Below are 20,611 nucleotides of genomic sequence, written 5' to 3'. Positions count from 1 at the left end.
GAGTTCAAGTAATCCCGTGTAAATACAATGATCTTCTGAACATTTATAGCTATATCAAATTTAAAGATTTTTTAAAGCAGTTGACATATAACCTAGGAACATAATAACAATTATTACAGTTATTTAAAATGATTCACTCTTACACGTGTAATGGTAAGAAAATATTAGTTTTTTAATGCTTGTAACAGATTAAATTTCTATACTCTCTTTTTAAACTTTTATTTGTTTTTCAAATCCATTTGTCGTAAATCAAACAAATATCAAAATAAACAGCTATTTCTTTTTAAATACTACTTCATCATGCCTAATTTATAGCACTAAAAGAGTCATAAAATTTAATGACTGGTGATTTTTTTTACATCAAATAGCACATTTGCATCCTGGTACATAAGTAAATCTAATTTACAATTGATGGGGACATCCCAAATACTATTTGTTGTTGAAGCAAAATAAAAAGCACACAATACAGCAAGATTATGCAACGCTGAGCTCGCTTATCATTTGCTAAATTATAATATTATTTTTGTTTAAATTGTTCATGGCGTGCGTGTGATAGTGTTGAAGTGTTTCCGTCCCTTTTGGCCTGCAGTGCGCTTCTGATAACGCAATAACAGCAAATTAATCATTGTCTTGGACTTCCTTTTTTGTGTCAATGATAGCATTAAAAAGGTCAGCACAACAACCGAACAGTATGTGTAGCCAAATGAAACTGACCGCCCAACGAGCTTCACTGTTGGTGTATGGCGGTAAACGGAGCATGCAGCATAATTGCTGTGTATAGAACTGTATTAGGGTAAATGTACCAATAGTGGTGCAATTTGTGGTGGTACAGATGTATTTTAATGGATTTAAAGTGTCAGAAACGACAATTTCTGAATATTTTAACACATAACAGTTGGAATATGTTTTATCTTCGCAATCACAACGATTTTTACCATGAAACACATCAAATTTACGAAAAAATACATATTTTTGTGATTGCTTCGTTGTACCTATAATGGTGGTATGGTTCCTATAGTTGTCGTATTGTGTTCCTATAGTGGTGGTAAACAAGGATGCCTCAAAACAGCGTATAATATCAATGAAACTTAGTTTTGAAGCTGTTTTCGTGTGAATAGCAAGGATTACTGCCATAATAATGATTTCTTTCGTAATTTGATCGTAAAAAATGTATGAATTAGGTTGATGAAAATATTGACTAAAGTACTGAATAACACCTGTCGTCAACCCATACCCAGAAGAGTTTGCTTGATTTGAAGTCGAATTTTCACTCAGCCAAATAAGCGAATAATGGCCTTTGTTTGGTAAATTACTTACAGAAAATTCATTTTTGTTGCTTATTTTAATGAAAACAGTACGACAAGTCAAAAATGTCGTTGAAAAAAATCTAAAATTTCCTGTTTTTATTGATATTAGAACTAGGACCACTATAGGAACATGCCTGTTTGGTGTACCTATAATGGCACTATCGTAAAAAACACTTGAAAATACGTAAATATGGTCAAAAGTCAATGAATTTGAATAAAACAATATCATTTGATAACAATTATGTTAAAAAACTAATAATTGCGTTGTTATGTGGACATTTAGAACGTTAACAAAAATATGAGCATCGTTATGAAATCCTAAGGATTTTGGAAAAATGTTGATACCTTTTACAAAATATTGGATTTTTCGGTCACTAAGAAACGGAATGGCTCCATTTCATTTTTAAATCCTTTGTAAAAGGCTAGAGAACATTTCATACTATCGTATATAACTTAACTACTGTTAATTTATCGTATGAGACGCATTTTAGTGCAATACCACCACTATTGGTACTAGCACCACTATAGGTACGTTTACCCTATTAAAGACTTTGAATACGATCATTACAATCAGATATTCATGATTCTTGAATTTATGATTTGGCAAGCTAAAGATCGCTGCTTGAAATCGCCTTTTGCAGTAGATAAACAGCATCAAAGTTCCAGGTGGTCCTTCTTAATAGCGCCTAAGCTGCTTCCTTATCCCAGGGTGCCGGGGATCTTTGCGATTTATTTTCAAGCAAGGCGTCATCAATGAAATAAACAACACGATGTGTGTTTCTTGCATGTTCATGTTTATTTTAAAACTTTGAAAGCTCTTGAATTTCATATAATTTCACATAGTTTACTAAAAACTCATAATCACTTTACTCAATATTCCTGCTACAATTAACTTATCTAACTTGTGCAGCAGCAATAAGATAATAAGATAATAAAATAATTGACGGAACCAGTCTTTGGCACTTTGACAAGAGCCACCTCGTACTGAGTGTCATGCATTGAAAAGCTATGAATTTCCATCAGGTTCGCCATAACATCTTAACAAGCCTTCAATGTCCATCATGAACCATACACATCAGGCTAACCAGCTGCAAGGTTCCAGAGAGTACCAAGTGCTTGTTAAAAAGCACCATAGTTCCGCAAAGTACCGTGTATTCACAAAGTAGAACATCGGCACATTTTTTTGTTAAACAGCCTCAAATCAGCTATAAACTACGAGCTGGCTATTTGGGATGTTATCTTTGTAGAAAGTTGAAGTATAGAAATAAACAAATAAATTCATTGTATTTAATATGAATGTTTCATTTAGTGTAGGATCTATTTCATGTACAAATACGATTGATAACAATTCAGATGATGAAACGCGTGTTGCAATCATTTAAAACATACAAATGACAATAATTTAAAGTTAACACATGACTGTTCCAAGAAATTCATTAAATCCACCACAGCACAATCGATTAGCCAGAAGAGCATTACAAAATTCTTAGTAAACGATATGAATTAGCATACGGTATTTGCCCGCAGTTTTTACATAGTATAGACCGGGTCAATAAAATCAACTTTTCTATGTTGAAGCCAAATTCAGCAGCCTTATCAGCATATTACAAACACCCTAGACAACAAACAGCAAGCTGCGCTAAGCAGATTTTTTTTCGCTTAGCTAATTCCGTTCCGTCTGGCTTGTTGTGAGACATTTAGCATCCGCCTGATATGGCTTCATATGTTATCTTCTATTCGTTCAAAAAAAAAGTCTGCATTTTTTCCATATTAAATGAAATTTGATAGCAAGAGAGTAAGAGTTTGAATTTTAGCCTATGGAACAAATTACATCTAATACCTGTCATACAGCACACATGCAGTTATATATGTCTGTTCAGTTCAATTTATAATATAATTATGTTAAATAAACCAATAAAAACAAGCAGTGGGGCCCTTTCCGTTTTAAGTTCGTAGGCTGAAATTTCAGCCTGTCAGCTGTTTGCATTGTATAGCAGTTTTCGAGCAGCTATCTAAGTGGATACAATATACAGATGAGCTTATCCTAAGATGTATGAATTTAGAAAACTGATTTATATCGTTTCTGATTCTGAATGAAGATTTTAACAGTGTTTTGTGTATTCGTCCTGTCAAAATGTTATATTCAAAATTGGTTGTAATAAAAAAGCTATGAGACCACGTGGACTACATACACTTTGATTCTGGATTCCATCATCAGATCTCTTTAATGCACCTTGGGATAAATACAAACACCTCTTTGTTTTGCCATTTTTCGAGCAGGTACTCGAATCTAATTCTAGCTTTGAGGCTAGAATAATCTGGACTGAAAATTGTAGGCTAGTTTTATGTGTGGTTTTGTATGGAGTGTTTACACAATTTCAGCCTCCAACTGTCAAACTGCATACAAAAAACTGACTAGAATCGTGAAGAACCCCAATAATAGTATAACTAAGAAAGAGAGTGCATCAATACAAGGAGAATGAACCATTTCGACTATAGTAGAACTTTTCACATGCTCTCAACTCTACTTAGTTTTGTGTTATGCGACGTTCGGAAAATAGTATTAACCGTCCAGTATCATTCAAGGATAATCGACTGGCAGCTTACGCCATTGAGCTATTAACGGTTAGATAACTATGCCTTGTCAGACTAAAGCACAACGTTATTGCAGACAGATTTGTGGTAAATTCTTATTCTTATTCTAATTCATATTCTTCTTCTTCTTCTTTGGCACAGCAACCGTTGTCGGTCAAGGCCTGTCTGTACACCACTAGTGGACTTGGCTTTCAGTGACTTATTTATTACACATAGCAGGATAGTCACAACAGTCCTACGTATGGGGACACGGTCTATTCGAGGGTTGAACCCAAGACATGTTGTTGAGTTGTTAAGTCGCATGTTGCTAAGTCGTACGAGTTGACGACTGTACTACCGGAGCGGTCGACATACATATTGCTGCCACCTAAATTAACCACAATTTCCGATGAGTTTTGTTTGTCAAAATTTTATTTCTAAGAAATTTGGGCAAGTTATATTTTCATTTTCATTTTTCATGTAAAAGTGATGAATTAGAATAATTCGGATCTTTTGTAAGGTGTGAGTTTATTTGATTGTGAGTTAAAGCTTCCTAGTGAAATAGGCAGAGTCCAGGACGTAGGTGTCAATACTATGTTTGACCTATTTTTTTATTTGTTTATTTGTTTATTTGTATTGGTTAAGTGATTGGCCATCGTTGGCCTTATCACTGATCTTGACCTATCATTACAGTTTGGAACTAAAATCGAACAAAAGACTGTTTTTAACTAGATCCAATTCAAGTTCCTATATTGATTTTCCACCTTAATCTAGAATCAATTATTCTGCTCTGCTAAAATAAATAGAATTAACTTTATTTGTAAAAAATGTCAATATTCACAAAAAAAATCATGTTATGGATGCTTTAATCATTTTGTATGGTATTACTCATTGTTCCTGCATTCTCACTCAAAAGAAATCAAAGTTTGTAAGTACATACACCAAAATAAATTCCAAAATTCACGTTGAATTGTTGCTTATCATTTTAATACTATTTGCGGAGTCTATAATTCAAGGCAAGGTCATCTTTCAGCAAAAAAAATCCACGCCAACAAATTAAGGTTTCACATAAATGTATGGTTAGTACGAGTTCCAGACAATAGACTTTAGACAAGATAACATATGCAACATTTTGCTGGATCGATTGGAAGGAGGACAATTTTCATCGATCGTATAACTCCAGCTGATAATATATTGTAAAAATTTAAAATTTTGTCATTGTCCAAAAATTCATTGACTATATTATCCAACATAAAGTAAGCTAAATACTAAGGCTGATAAATTATTGATAATATAATTTCCCTGACAAACATACAGTTTGATTAACATAAAGCATTTCTTAAAACATCGACGGCATGGCAATTTCTTTGTAATCATTGGCTTTAAATATTACTAAAAAAACCTTTAAGATACCTCCATTAGCGTGTAAAATAATGAAGAAATTTAACATTGATCACATATTGCCTTTCGTGACAAGCTAAACGTTTGGCTAACGAAAACCAGTAGCAAAATTGTAGAATTCAACCCATCAAAACAAATTGTACCAACGTAACAGTACACGCAGAGTTAAACACCTTATCTTATACTACATTACAACTACGCTTCGATCAAAATGCTTTCGCCCGTGTCGCGTAAAATCCAAAGTAGAAAGGTTCGAAATTTTGTGACTGACCTCAAACAACATCAGTGCAGCACCACCACCGTCGTACGCGCTCGAATATATGTGGCCCGTTGCGTTATGGCCAAACTTGCATTACACGTACGAGAATACCCCGGCAATGTGGATCCGCCGGGACGGGATTCGCAAATCCGAACCCGATCGCCAAAACGGCAAGTGAAGGGCAGATCGAACGCCTCAGGGGAACCCCAAACCAAACCTATGCCAATCGAACGCAAGAAATGAAAGGTTGCGTCTGTGGGAGCAAGATAATAGTAATAATATAAAAACAAAGACAAGAAATCCATCCGTCCTCCGGCATCGATCTGCAGGGAAAGACGACCGAACGGGGGTTTGAGAATTGTTGTCATTTCGGTAAAAGTGTTGCGCATTTTACGATCCATTCCACTGCCCGCCGGTGAGGTAATACTCTGGGTACCACCGAAAGGAAACGCAGAATGACGTCTGTTTGCCCCCTGCCCTGTGCGACACTCACTTGCTGCACCGGTGCATATTCTCGGCACGAGATTTGCTCATTGCAAGTCGAGCGGGTGTTGTGTCCCAAAGCCAAAATCACAACCGATCAAAATGATGGCCCGACGGAATGGGCTTGTGGGTTATGCAATTGCATCAGCATTTCACCAAAGCGGGAGGGGGTTTTATTGGGTGCAGCTGCTGCCGAACGGAGTGAATGCTGCAGCTGAGGTCGTTAAACTTGGAGGAGGACTAGATGGAACTTGCTGCATCCCGTCTCATTGCAAGTGAGACAACTTTCCCATTCGCAACACCGCTGATCGCCTACGATCAGATCGGGCTAACGGCGGGACAAGGTCTTCCCGTTTCTGGCGGCTACCTGGCTGCGGCAGATCAATCATATGCAGGCTGGCAAAAGGATAATAATATCCCACTTACCGCATTGTTATGAAAGCGACCGTATAATCAAAACGGAGACGGGGTGAATGGCCGAAGCGCGTAAAGAGCCTATGTTTTAGGACCTATGAGAACAAAACGGTGCTATTTCAAACAAAAGAAAGAAAGAAAGTGCATCCTTTCGAATTCGTATCGTACCTTCAGTATCCCACCAAAGTACCGCTATCTAATCCAATTCATCGCGTAGGTTGAGGGAACGGTTCACACAGTGCGAGAGTTCGTTGAACTGAACTGAATTTACAAAAAAAAAGGATCAAAGAATGCTACGGGGCAGGCAACGCCTTGTAGAAATAAAGCTGTGATCGTACAGGGATCATTTTCATTGCAGCTCACGTGCAGACTTGAACCTTTTTTATGATCAATTGTGTGATCATCTGTATGAGACCAATGCAATTAGAATAAGTATTCATAAACTAATAATCCTCCCAAAACTTACACGAAATCTTATTGTATAATGCGGCTATATTGCAATTGGAAAAGCTGGAATCACACTTTTTTCATTACTAAGATTATTTGCTGTTTGATTCTCGTTATTTGTTGAGAAGTGTAAATGTTTATGTTCTGTCGATAACGTATTCGCCCTCCCTTGTATGTTGTTCCTTGTATGTTCCAATTCTCAGTACACACTACGGGCAGAATGATCCGCTTGTAGGAGCAATCAGCAATTTAAATGTAGATTTCCGCCTGTTCGATTTCAATCGTTCCTCTGTTCAGTTTTGTAAATGTCTCCACACTCCATAATCAGTAATAATCCTTGCGTTTGTTATCCTTATAGTGAAATTGTCTTTAGAATGTTATTTTCCGTAATCGTATTAATGGGCGGACTTTGCATTAAGTTAGGTTAGGATAGGATAGGATGATATAGATATAGGCTTTAAGAACAACTTGCTTAGCTTGTTGAGCAGACAATTAGATGATACTAAACATAAACATAACATCTCGAAATAATGTTGAAAAGCTTTAATTTACGTTTGCAGCTGAGCCGCGACACAGTGTAATTCTATGTAACAATCCATTGACACAATGTGTTTTAAACTTAAAACAGGGAGGTAGATAAAACAGGCATAACAAGTATTTGTGTTTGTGTGTAATTTTAGACACATTTGTTTCAATATATTGTTTTTGTATATGATTTAAGCTTCAGACAGTTCCAATAACAAATGTATGTGTTCTTTACAAAACCTTTTTAATTAGGATAAGTTTAGGCTGTTAGATGCTTGTTTAGTTATCCATTTTAAATCTTTTTAATGATTAGTTAATGAATCATTTGATTTTTTTTGTTTTTCATTTATTCATTTTTTTCTTTGTTTATTCCATTTATTATTCTTCGATTGCATTGGTATTAATCATTGAGCATCACAATCAATCTGTAAATGTATTTAATCACTGTTATTTAAAGAATTTCTTTAGCTCAATAACTGGCATTGATGTCAAATCTAAAAAGGGCCGATCACCTCAACTGTTAACACTTTGATCGCCGGCCTGACGTCACAGTTTGGGAGTGAGCACGTAGCGCATGACAAGAGAGCGATGAGAGCGACAATTGTTCGTGCGACTATTATCACTCTTTTGTTTCATTTCGATAAGCGGCGTAGCACATGTCGTTCTCGTTCTCTCTTTCCTACCTCATTCGTTATCAAGAGAATTGGTGAGCGTCAGATACAGAGCTGAGCGGTGAACAAAGCCGTCGTGCGATTTCATATGACGCGGCGCTTAAAGTGTTAATCTGTTTACTAAGTATGCGACAACACAAAACTCACGGATTTACAACTTTCTTTACATTTTTTTCAAGTGTTTCAAGTTTTTTTTCAAGTGGCTGTATTCGGTCCTGTCCACAGTTAATCCTTTCACCATAAAAACACCACCCCGAAGAAAGGCTTTACGAGATTGCAATGGCTTACTGGAGGATTATGCAATGGCTTTAAAAAAACATACTCTAGTATGCTGCTACAAACAACACAAAAACGTGCCTGGCAATTTTTTTATGGAACAATATGACAACTGAAACAAAACTGCAACAGACAGAGGATATTGCCAGTTTTTTTAAAGCAATTTTTTCATCCACGATTAGGAGTTACCGCAAGGATCCCTATTTGCAGGTATTCAAAATCCTTCTGTCAATCGTTATTCTTCTTCTTTTGCACAACAACCGTTGTCAAATGGTGTATTTGTTTCAAAATGAAATTACAGTTTCAACACATGATTTTTAACACATCAATCTAGCTTGAGTCATGCTAGAAATCATGCTGAAGAAATTAAAACTAATTATGATGTAAATGAAATATCAGATTGATGTGCATTAACATGTTGCTTGCGATGAATTACAATGTTTACATTCGAAAGTGACTTGGAAAACCCTGCAGTATTGTTACCATAGCAAGATAGTCATTTCCCATACGTAGGAACGGTCTGTTCGGGACTTGAATCCATGACGGGTATGATGTTATTAAGTCGTACGAGTTGATGATTGTACCACCAGACCGACCCAATCGTCAATGATTATAATTGGTATTTTTATTATTTGTCGATGTATGTTTCGTTCATCGGCTTAAAAAAATATAAATACTGTTTATTTGATAAATTACTTTCCAATATTACAGCGTTTTTCAAGTCAGTTTCGAATGTAAATAATGTTATTCGCCGCATCCAAAATATTTTTCAACAGCTGTCAAATGGTTTATGAGTTTCAAAATGAAATTTCAGTTTCAACTCATGATATTCAACACATAACATAGAGCTGTCAAACTCAATCCAGCTAGAGACGTGTTGAAAATCAAGCTGTAGATTTTAAAAATTATTATGATGGAAATGAAATGTCAAATCGATGTGGAACATATTTTCATACGGTGAATAACAATGTTTACATTCGAAACTGACTTGGAAAATCTTGTAATTAATTCCCCTTACTTTCCATTGTACAGTCTGCTCTTGAGAAACGCGGTTTATGCGTTCTCCAGATATCCGAGTAAGTCTAATTTCACGCTTTTCAGCCAAGAATATTGGTTCATTAAATTGGTTGTCTCGTGGTACAGTCGTCAACTCATCAGCCAAGCCCATTCATAATCTTTTTTTTATATATTCTGTGACTTGTGAGTATTGCAATACCACTCCAACAAAGGAATCTACGGATTGATCCTTTTTCAATGCGCCAGCCATCACTTTTTGCGTGCTGTTTGCTTCAAATTAGTCTAGCGTTAGCACATAACTTACAATGAAGCTAGATGAAGGCATCTTAACAGTGTATCCCTTGTTCGAGCGTGAACTGTATACCATAACTTATTGAACGCAAGTACAGTACAGTACACTTGATCGAGTGCGGATTATCGAATGGCGTTTTGATGTGGTTTTTTAAATACACTTCTTATTTTTGTCTCGGTTCATGAGTTATTTATTAGATGTCATACATTGCCATGTTGTACAAATAAAGCCGATATTTCAAAAAATAGAAAGGTAATTATCTTTTTAATCAAATTTCACTACTTTTGACCGAACACTGTTTAATATCATGAAATAGGTTGTCAAAAGTGCTGATTAACGAGGTGCGAATTATCAAGCGTGCGGATTACCGAGTACAAACTGAACTGTACAACCTTCTGCCTCCTAGACACACGTGTATTCGCAAAAATGAAATAGCAAATAGACTAACCGAATATACGACGCAATGAATTAGCTTGCTATCAGCTCGGCTTGAAGGTTCCTATTCTCTATAAAAATAAAAATAAAAACAACCTTTCCCATTAAAGAGAAAAATAACATTTTTATAATCAAAACAAAAACCTTAACGAATTAAATAATGATGCGTTTCATTCACACCATTTAAAGCCAAAACAATTCCTTCGTAATCTGACTTTATTTACAGATGATGTCATGGTCTTATTTTCTACTGATCGCGTAATACTATTCACAATTTATTCAAATACGAGTTGAATGGTGCGAACGGGGCAAAAATCAAAAACATTACATTTGTTAAACATGCTGCAAAAGTAAAACACAACTAACTGATCCCAATGCCTCCGGATCACACGTGCAGCTAAAGCAACAACAAGAGATCTCAAGCTAACAGGAACAATCCTGTTCTCTATCATCCTGCTGATTGATTCATTAAGCTGTAGCACTAACATGACTACAAAGTATACTTTCATTATCGCAAAACACGCGTAGTGACAGAGGCTTATCATTCCATAGATCCTGTTTTTTTTCTGCAAATAAATTGCATAGACACAACAACCTTCCTTAATGAGCGTATCATTTCTGAGAAGCGGTCTGATCACCGCAAACACCAAAAATTCAAACCGCTCCAAATCCAAAAAGGAAAAACTTTACAACCCAGACCCAGCGGCACAGTGGCGCTCGTACATCTTTTCAACGGCCGCCGTGATGGCCAATCAATCGTTTGTTATCAGCGGCTCTTTTAAGGAGCCTGGGGAGCTCCATTGTTGGCCAGCCAATGTTTGTTTACGATTTCAATCCATCCGTAATAGTACTAATGGAAATATTATGAAACATTTAACGACCGCAATGGGCCCCTTAATGAGCCATTGCGGCAGGATTCGATTCGAGACTTTGGTCTTTTTGCACATTAGCATCAGTGATAATTGTATTCATTTTTTATTCGCTACTATTACTAGACGGCATGGGACAGTTAACTAAAGTGTAATTATAACAAATTTCGGACGCGTGTGTCTGCTCGATTGCGGTGAACGTTTCTTGTGTGCATAAAACGGCGAATTTGTGATCGTTAATTAAGTGGAAATGGGTGTTTATTAGACATATGAGCTTTAATTTGCTGTTTCATTGGAATCTTTCGGAGCTCAAATCAATGGCTAAGAATGACTGGGTTGATTGGTTGGCTCAAAAAATTTGTTGGTGCTCGTCTCACGATTTATTTATTGTATCCCAAAGATTGTTGGCCTGCTTCCACGATTTATTGGTGTTCTCCGATTGGGCATCATTACAATCAAACCAAACAATTATGGAAAACGCCGAAAAACTCGTGGGAACACACCAAAACAATATGAGAAGCAACCAAACATTTTCGGGAAACAACTAAGAACCCTAGGATAGCCCTGTAGTGCTTAAGAACTGAACCAAGAGAAAATAAAAATACTACTGAAAGTTATTTTGAGGTGAACTGTTTTCTCAGGATACAGAATCGCCGTTTGGCAGCCAGCATCCTTGCGCATAACTCAGTTCTGAAGTTTGACCCGAGATGGGTGAATTCTGAGCGGACTTCAAAAGTGCGTTCACCTATCTTTACGTCACCTCTTCGTAATTTTGCATTCGTTACTAGGGCCGCTGTTTATGCCAACATCAGTTTGGTATTTGCCTCGTTTATCTACAATCTAAGGTTCCCTGCCGCCTGCTCGATCCCTTGGTACCCTTCTCGGATGACCCTCTCTAGCGCCAAGTTGAATAACAGACACGCAAACCCATTCGCGTAACACGCAAAATGTTCTGAAAGTCTGCCATTATCCTTACCCTGGCCAGTGACGTTGATCATAATCATTCGAACTAGTCTTATCAGGATATGCCTGTTTTCTGCCATCTTCTCTGCCAAGATCTGCCACATGGTGAAGAGTTAGTCTTTGGTAGATTTTTCTTTACAGAATTATCTTTAATTTCGTTGTGGCCTGGCAGTCTTGGACAAACACAGGGCCTAAGAGTGGGGAGGGACTCTATGTTTTGAATAATTTATCCTTTATGGACAATCTCAACCTCATGGTCGATGGTGGACAGATTTGTTCTTCTTCTTCTTTCTAATTACATTAATAATCGTGACCGATTCTTGACCTTCCTGAGCCATTCTAATGGACTAAGACTATATATCTTCAAGATTTGAGATCAGAATGGTTCAGTTTTGTTAAAACTATGCCAATACAGTTGACAACTTTAGGGTGCCAGGCATTGCCTTGCTGTGATTGTTGACAAGATTATTTTGTTGTTATTATGTAAACATTTATTGATAATCATTTGTTCGTTTCATCACATAAACGGCTCACTTACGATTTTCTAGTAGATCATTACAGCGATTGAACCATTCTATTCTTCACCAACCTTTGGTCCCTTCCCTTCCCACTGCCTTGAACTGTCTATTTATGTTTGTATACATTATGTTGCGGTCTACTATTTCTTATCTATCTAAAACCAATTCCATTGGGTCTATTAAGCTTACGACATGCCATAGCGACGTAAGCCTATTGTTATACGAATTGAAACAAAAAACCCCCAGTTAAACAAAAACTCCCAGTGACTGACGTGATATGTTTTCATCGCTATAAGTGTTTCTAATCGGTAATTTAGAACTTTGATTTACTCGTCACAGCGTATGCCGACATTATCAATCGGTTGATAAACGGTGACAAAAAAAAAGTATATACGTCTTCTACGCTAGGCGGGACGTGTTTGAAATGGTTCTGAAGATGGGTTTTCCATTCTTGTGGTCAATAGAGAAACGCGCCTTTCCGAACTATCGAGGCACAGCCGGTAGGGTTAGTAGTGAGATTACCGCGAGGTCAACACGGGTAGAGTTTTATGATTGACATATTTTGGATTGTAGTCATCTTCTCTATCAGCCGCATTTGAGTGGCAGTGGTACGGGTTTGGTTTGATTAATTAAACGCTTACCAGGGCAGGATGTGATTTGTTAGGTGTGAGACATAGATTAGAAATTGTATGTTTTATTCAACAAATAAAAAATAACACAAATACACATGCAATCAGGGCAAGAGCCATGCATATAAAATACCTTATGTTTATTTTAGTTAATGAAATTTGAGAAAATTCCAGTAAAACTGAATTCAATTGTTTAATAAAACTGATTTTTAGAACGAGATCTGTGTTATAGAGTATTTAACGAATCATTTAAAAAATTATTTCAAGGCTAAATCATCAATATTGATAACTATTTTCTGTTCTTTTGTCAATTCAATCTTAAGAATAAACAAAAGCAAACCAAAACAATTTAAAAAAAATTAATAAAAAATCTCGTTTTAGCGCAACATCCCAACGTGGACATGCCTATAAAAGCTTTAGAGACTTATTTAGTACCACGCTGCCGGATATTCAGTTTTTGATACGAGAAGACGGTTGAACTAACAACGTGTATGTTGTTAAGTCGTACGAGTGGACGATTGTACCATAGGAACGTTCTATCGCTTATACACTGAAACTCATCAGCAAACAATGAATTACAATGGCTTATACAATAAGCCGAAGCCACTCGCGAACGAAGTAAGCGTGAACAAAAGGATTCAGCACTTATTTTGTAGATTAATTAACTATTGTTAAACTTGATTGCAAACGTAGATAATGGCATGAATTCGTGGTATGGTTAAATTTGCGTATTTCCGACAGCTTGAGTCGACACCAGAATAATTGTCTAATGCACTTTCTCAAGCGAACAATCCGGTACCGATTTTTGCATCATCGAATCTAATCTTCCAACGATTACTCAAACGAAAACGTAAATTGCAACACGATACACAATTAACAAAACGAACAGGCGAGTAAAATTTCTCGAATTACTAACACTATATCATTATCTTGTCCTGATAGTATGAAGAAAATGTTGCGACCAAGATTTTTGCGACCGAGAACTTTGCGACCAAGTAGTTTGTGACCACGAAACACGAAAGGCTATAAAGGCATAATAGCACGAAAAATAACAAGGCACCCGGAACCGACGGAATTGCAGCTGAACTGGTCAAGAATGGAGGTGCACGTCTAGAAAACGAAATTCATCAAATAGTTACTGAGGTGTGGGATAGCGAATCGATGCCTTGTGATTGGAATCTCGGCATCATCTACCCCGTATACAAGAAGGGAGACAGGTTGGACTGCAACAACTACAGGGGTATTACGGTGTTGAATACCGCCTATAAAATATTCTCCCTGATCCTTCAGGATCGCCTTGTCCCGCACGTCGAAGAGATAGTAGGAAACTGTCAAAGAGGATTCCGAAACGGAAAATCAACCACTGATCAGATCTTCACCATGCGGCAGATCTTGGAGAAGATGGCTGAATACAGAAACGACACATACCATCTCTTCATAGACTTCAAAGCCGCATACGATAGCATAGCCAGGGTAAAACTGTACGACGCCATGAGCTCATTTGGAATCCCGGCCAAACTGATAAGGCTAGTTAGAATGACTATGACCAACGTCACATGCCAGGTGAGGGTGGATGGAAAACTCTCAGGACCTTTTGCTACCATCAAGGGTCTGCGCCAGGGGGACGGGCTTGCCTGTCTCCTATTCAACTTGGCGCTAGAGAGGGCCATCCGCGACTCGAGGGTGGAGACTACGGGAACCATCTTCTATAAGTCAACCCAGATCCTGGCATACGCTGATGATATAGACATCATTGGTCTGCGGCTCTCCTATGTAGCAGAAGCCTACCAAGGGATCGAGCAGGCGGCAGAGAGCCTCGGATTGCAGATAAACGAGGCAAAGACCAAACTGATGGTGGCAACATCAGCGGACCTACCAATAAATAATCCGAATCTACGTAGGCGTGATGTACAGATAGGTGAACGCACTTTTGAAGTCGTCCCAGAATTCACCTATCTTGGGTCAAAGGTCAGCAACGACAACAATATGGAAGCTGAGTTGCTCGCAAGGATGCTGGCTGCCAACCGGTCATTCTACAGCCTGAAAAAGCAGCTCACCTCAAAGAACCTGTCGCGACGGACGAAGCTGGGACTATATAGTACCTATATAGTACCAGTACTCACATACGCCTCTGAGACATGGACACTGTCCAAATCTGACGAAGCCCTCTTAGCCCCGTTCGAGAGGAAGATGCTCAGAAGGATACTTGGCCCCGTATGTGTGGAAGGACAATGGAGGAGCCGCTATAATGACGAGCTATACGAGATGTACGGTGACCTCACTGTCGTACAGCGTATAAAGCTCGCCAGGCTCCGGTGGGCTGGCCATGTTATACGCATGGAAACGGACGACCCAGCCCGTAAAGTCTTTTTAGGCCGTCCACAAGGACAGAGGAGGCGTGGTAGGCCCAAATTGAGGTGGCAAGATGGCGTGGAGGCGTCCGCCATTAAGGCCGGGATAACGGACTGGCAGACGAAGGCGCGAGACCGTGAGCGTTTTCGGACACTCCTGAGGCAGGCCAAGACCGCAAAGCGGTTGTAGCGCCGGATAAGTAAGTAAGTAAGTTTGCGACCAAGTAGTTTGCGACCAATAAGTTAGCGACCAAGAATTTTGCGACCAAGAATTTTGCGACCAAGATTTTGCGACCAAGAATGTTGAAGTTTTTTTTTAGAATTTACACACACACTACACCTTTTAGTTTTTAAGGTCTGAACACTTGATTCTCGTTGTCAGTGTCCTCCTAGACCGACAAAACGACGGTCTTAAATGCAACGGGGTTTGAGAGCTGTTTTTCTCTTGTAATCGTAGATGCATAGAATTGAAAAAAATGTAAAAAATATATTTTTATGCAATAAATCACAATTTGCTTCAGCTGTCCGGAATTAAAACAGGATAAACAATGTTGCTTCGTTTTCCCGACAGAATTAAATACGTGTTGTAATGACATTCAGTGCACAATATGTTAAAACACTGTTGTTATCACGTTGATAACTTCTTCTACATTGGATTCCGATGTATTTCAATGCACGTAGACGCAACTAATAGGAATTATCGAACAAATGACACTGGCACAAAACTGCTAAGAATGCCTTTGGTGGTGAACTGACCGACAAAAAATGTTTTTTTACTGTGGCATCAAGGCCTATTAGGAGTCAGACACGTTGGTAATAGATTCTAGTAAGTCATGGCAAATATTAAAAAATAAAAAGCGGTATGGCCAGTGACTGAATGCGAAGATATTCAATAAAAACATGCCGAATGTCCGGAATTTGAAGCATAACGGTAGTTCACTACTGACTTGCTTTCGTTTTCCTTAAACCCGTATCAACCCAACTGTAACTGCAACTGAAACAAAAACCTTGATTTCTATCCTCGATAACAGTAATTTGGGATTAGTTTGACTTCTAGTAACTTATTGAATACTTATTGGAGGATATTCAGTCCTACTTATGGGCCAACCAATAGATGCCAACCAATGGGCCAACCAATACAATAGATTAGTACATCAAAAACCGGGACAAAACAGTTTTTTTAACATAAACGACGGAACATTAACTTTTCGTTAAAAAAGGGACTGTCAGCTTATATAGTCATCGATTCCACAGCTAAATAAAATCCATTACACTTTGAATTCCATTACACACTCCAAAATGCCTTAACATTAAACGATGCCGTGTGCTAATTTGAAAGATTTGCATGCTTCCCAAGGAATGTCCCGGTTGACCCGGTTGCGGTGCGAAACTCAAGACAAAAAAAAAACGGACATAACATCCGGGCGAAGAAAATTTGCTACGTGATTTCCACCTGGTAGTCAGGAAAAGTCCACGAACATGCGCAGAAGCAGTTTTGATTTCCCACGCGTCCCAGCGTCGACCAATAAAACCGAGTGCCCGTCGTCGTCGAACAAACCCCTCCGCAGCAGCACCTTCCATGTCAGGCCCGACAGACCCGACCGCTCGGTTCGATGTTTTATTTGCGATGTCTTCGGCACACTAGAACCATCATCATCATCATCATCATCGCTGTTGGCGGGGTTTCCCTCTTCTCCCTTGCAGTGCCTTATGCTGTACCCGGGGGGAGGGTTTCGTTGTTTTCAATTGACCCAATTCCGGAAAAGCCGAACCGAAACTGAAACCAACGCCCGAAAACATAAACTCCCCCCGGTGGGTCGGGAAAGGCAACTGTGTGCGTTGTGATGTTGTACGCATATAACCGAAGCGAGATGCATTGTCGTCCGGTGAGGTGGTAAATAACCGACTCCTGGGTGGAGAAGGCGGGTGGAAAGAGTGGGCAAAGCAACATAGCACAAAAAAGCAGTGTCCCCTTCACACATCCACTGCTCGCCACCACCACAACTCGAGTCCATTTGAGTGCGTTTCGGGATGTTGTTCTAGCTGTTGTTCCGGGTCCACACCACTCCGTCCGCCGCAAATCCGTGGATCCGTGCGCATTATACCGAGTTTTATGTTGGGGACCGACCGACCGAAAAATCCCGAGCTAGCCCAGCATAACTGGCGATTGATTCGCTGGGGCCTCAACCCATCGTGTTTCGTGCTGTCTTGAGGAGGTTCGGCATCCGGTACGGTATCGTCGCGCGCGTCGAGGGTCATTGGCCTTTTCGCTTTCGGTTGTGGTGCAGAACACGTGTCAAGCATTCCTCTGCGCACGTTGGGGATGGAGGTGGATCTTTTAGGTGGTGTGGGAAGAGTGGATGTGGGGGGGCTGAGTGACTTGGATGGTTTCAAGCATCAGAACGACTGGCCCAGTGGCATACAGAATGGTGTGCTGCGTCTCTCGTACAACAAACCCCCTTTTTTGGGAACAAATCCCCTAAAACGGGGTTTTGTTCGTTGGCCAGTATATTTTAGAACGCGTTTCCAAACTACACGGTGGCCATAGTTGGGTTCCCCCCGGACCGAACGAATGCGTGTGTATTGCGCAAAATGCTCTTACGGGAAAGTTATACTTTCATTTCAGGAAAATGGGTGTGATGGGGGTTGGGAGCGCATTCTTCTTCAAATTAAACGGCATGGTGAAGAGGTGGTTCAGAGGTTGCAGGAAAATGCCATCGAAGTTGCTTTCTTTACCATGGAATTAGAATCAATTTAGCTACAATAATTAAACGTACGATGTTCTATCACATATTATCAATTTAATTCGGTTTAGTAGTAGGTTTAGTAGGTTTAGTAGCAATATGATAAAGAATATTACTAATTCAAAGTGCGTTGATCGCAACCCGTTGTGGTTAAATGAATCATGGTATAATAATGTTAATAAATAATAGTCACTGTGGAAATCGAACCATTCAGTGAAATCTTGAATTTAAATTTAAATCTAAATGCACTGATTCTTTTACAGGGGTTTTCATGGGTCCTCAGAGTTGAGGGAACACTTCATTGGGGAATCTTTTTGACGATGTTTTTGATTTAAAGTTAACTTTATAATATGGGAATCGGACTAAATAACATACTTTTTTAACAAACTTTATGGATATTACTATTAGATTTGTCCAAAATAGGACAATTCTCTTCTCATAATAATTCATTTCCGTACGGAAGAGTCAATAAAGTGATCCATAACTATGATAACCACTGAAAAACTCTGTATTTATAACTCCCAACTTCAACACTCCTCCTTTTGAATTTATATTTTTTAGTAAGTGGCAGTTATTGTCTTTTTTCTTTCACCTTTTATTGTTCGATTGTTGCGAAATAAGTAATAGTAATGAGTTTTATTTTAGGTGTATTATATGAGGTATAATCACTTTGATTATAATCTATCAATCATATCAAGGCAGCTGTTGCAAGGATTAATTTAGGGATTAGGTGTGAGATATATATTAAAACTCAAGTAACATATGTTGGTAAATGAATCAAAAATTGAAAAAACTTTTTTTTGTTTTTTAAATATTTTTTAAATTGATGAAATAACAAAGTACTGATTGAATAATTGTTTCAGTAAAAAAAAACGCCAACTTTACTAACAAAAATGGTTAAATAATTGCGAATATCTACTACGTTTTTAACAAATTGGAAGATAAATGAACGGTAGTGCGGCTACTATAACTAGAAAGCTGAAATAAATTCCTACACAGAACAAATCAAAGATAAATAACTTGATTTATCATTAAAAACTTCGTTTAATAATGGTGTTGGTGATTTCTTGATTTGATATAAATATTTTTCGACTATAAAATTTGAATTTCTATTTATAGAGTCGTTTCATACGTTTCATGTGCCTTGCTTGATACCAGTCACAGAAACAAATTATTAGCTCAATGTTGAATTTAATTTACTCCCACATATTGAGAATCGAGGTGAAGTATCTTCCTTCTGACTTCTTTAACAATCGCTGTTCTCCAAAAATTACTCAAAAATATACTTATGTTTTTAGAATCTGTCCCGTAATTTATCCCTAATAAATTAGGCATAAATGTACACAAAATTTTAAATGAAAACCACTTAAAATGTAGAATAATGTTCTTCGATCCTGCTTAAGTAGCTGCTTCCGAACAAACGCAATTACAAAGTGAATAGAAAAATTCACCCAAAAAACGCTCATTACACCGTTTCCGTTTGCTCCTTCAAACCATGCTACTCCTCCAACGGCGTGTCCTAAATCAATACCGTACGCAGGAAACCGTACGAAAACGCCGCACAGAAAAATCGTTTGCCAGCAACGCCCAAAAACGCGGCGAGTGCAATGACCTGCCAACAGCACCACACTGCCTTTTGGGAAGAAATCTTATCGACCTGCCGAAACAACGGCACACACACACACACACACAGGCACTTATCGGCGGACGAGCGACATCGCAAGACGTCCTGCGCGCATCCCTTTTTGCGCGAGATCCCAAATTGCGTGCCCTTCCATTCCCTTTTTCCTGTTTTTCACTGCAGGCTTGCTCTCCCCTCGTTTGTTCATCGGTTGCGCAATACCGAAAAGAACCCTCCACCAAAAACATATCACGCACTCCCTTGTTCCCAGCGCGTGTTCTACATAGTTCTACATCTGAAGTGGCGAACGCGCCGAAAATAGAAGAATAGATTTGATCCGCACGCTGAAACTCCCAAAATCCAACACCGAACACGGTGCTATGCTGCTGAAATCGCGCGTACGCTGTACCGTCGCGTAGGCAACCGGCGTACGCGTAATGTGTGCGGGTGTGCGAGTGTGTGTGCGAGAAGGGTAAACATAAACATAACACGCACCCCCTCCGCACGCAGTTTCTGTGGTGCGTTACTGGGGCAACGGCGCGATGGTGGCAGTGGTAGTAGTAGTAGCGGTGGTTTTCACGTGGTGGTGGTGATGGTGGTTGTGCACGTGTCCGCCCGTGCTATTTGCCGCAGCCGCATCTCTCGTCCACACTCGCGGCGGGGTCACTAGACCAATGAACTTTTACTTTTATTTATCACACTCTAGCCCGGGTGCGCTATGATCGTGCCGGCTGAGGGAGGGCGGGCTGCGTGTGTGATGCCGGATGAAACGCATGCTCAGAAGCGTAGGCACTGTAGTCGGGTCTGGGTAGCAG

This window comes from Anopheles gambiae, chromosome 3 (assembly GCF_943734735.2).
Source record: "Anopheles gambiae chromosome 3, idAnoGambNW_F1_1, whole genome shotgun sequence".
Lineage (NCBI taxonomy): Eukaryota > Metazoa > Arthropoda > Insecta > Diptera > Culicidae > Anopheles > Anopheles gambiae.
The sequence above is the reverse complement of the archived record's forward strand: the minus strand, read 5'-3'. Positions refer to the sequence as shown.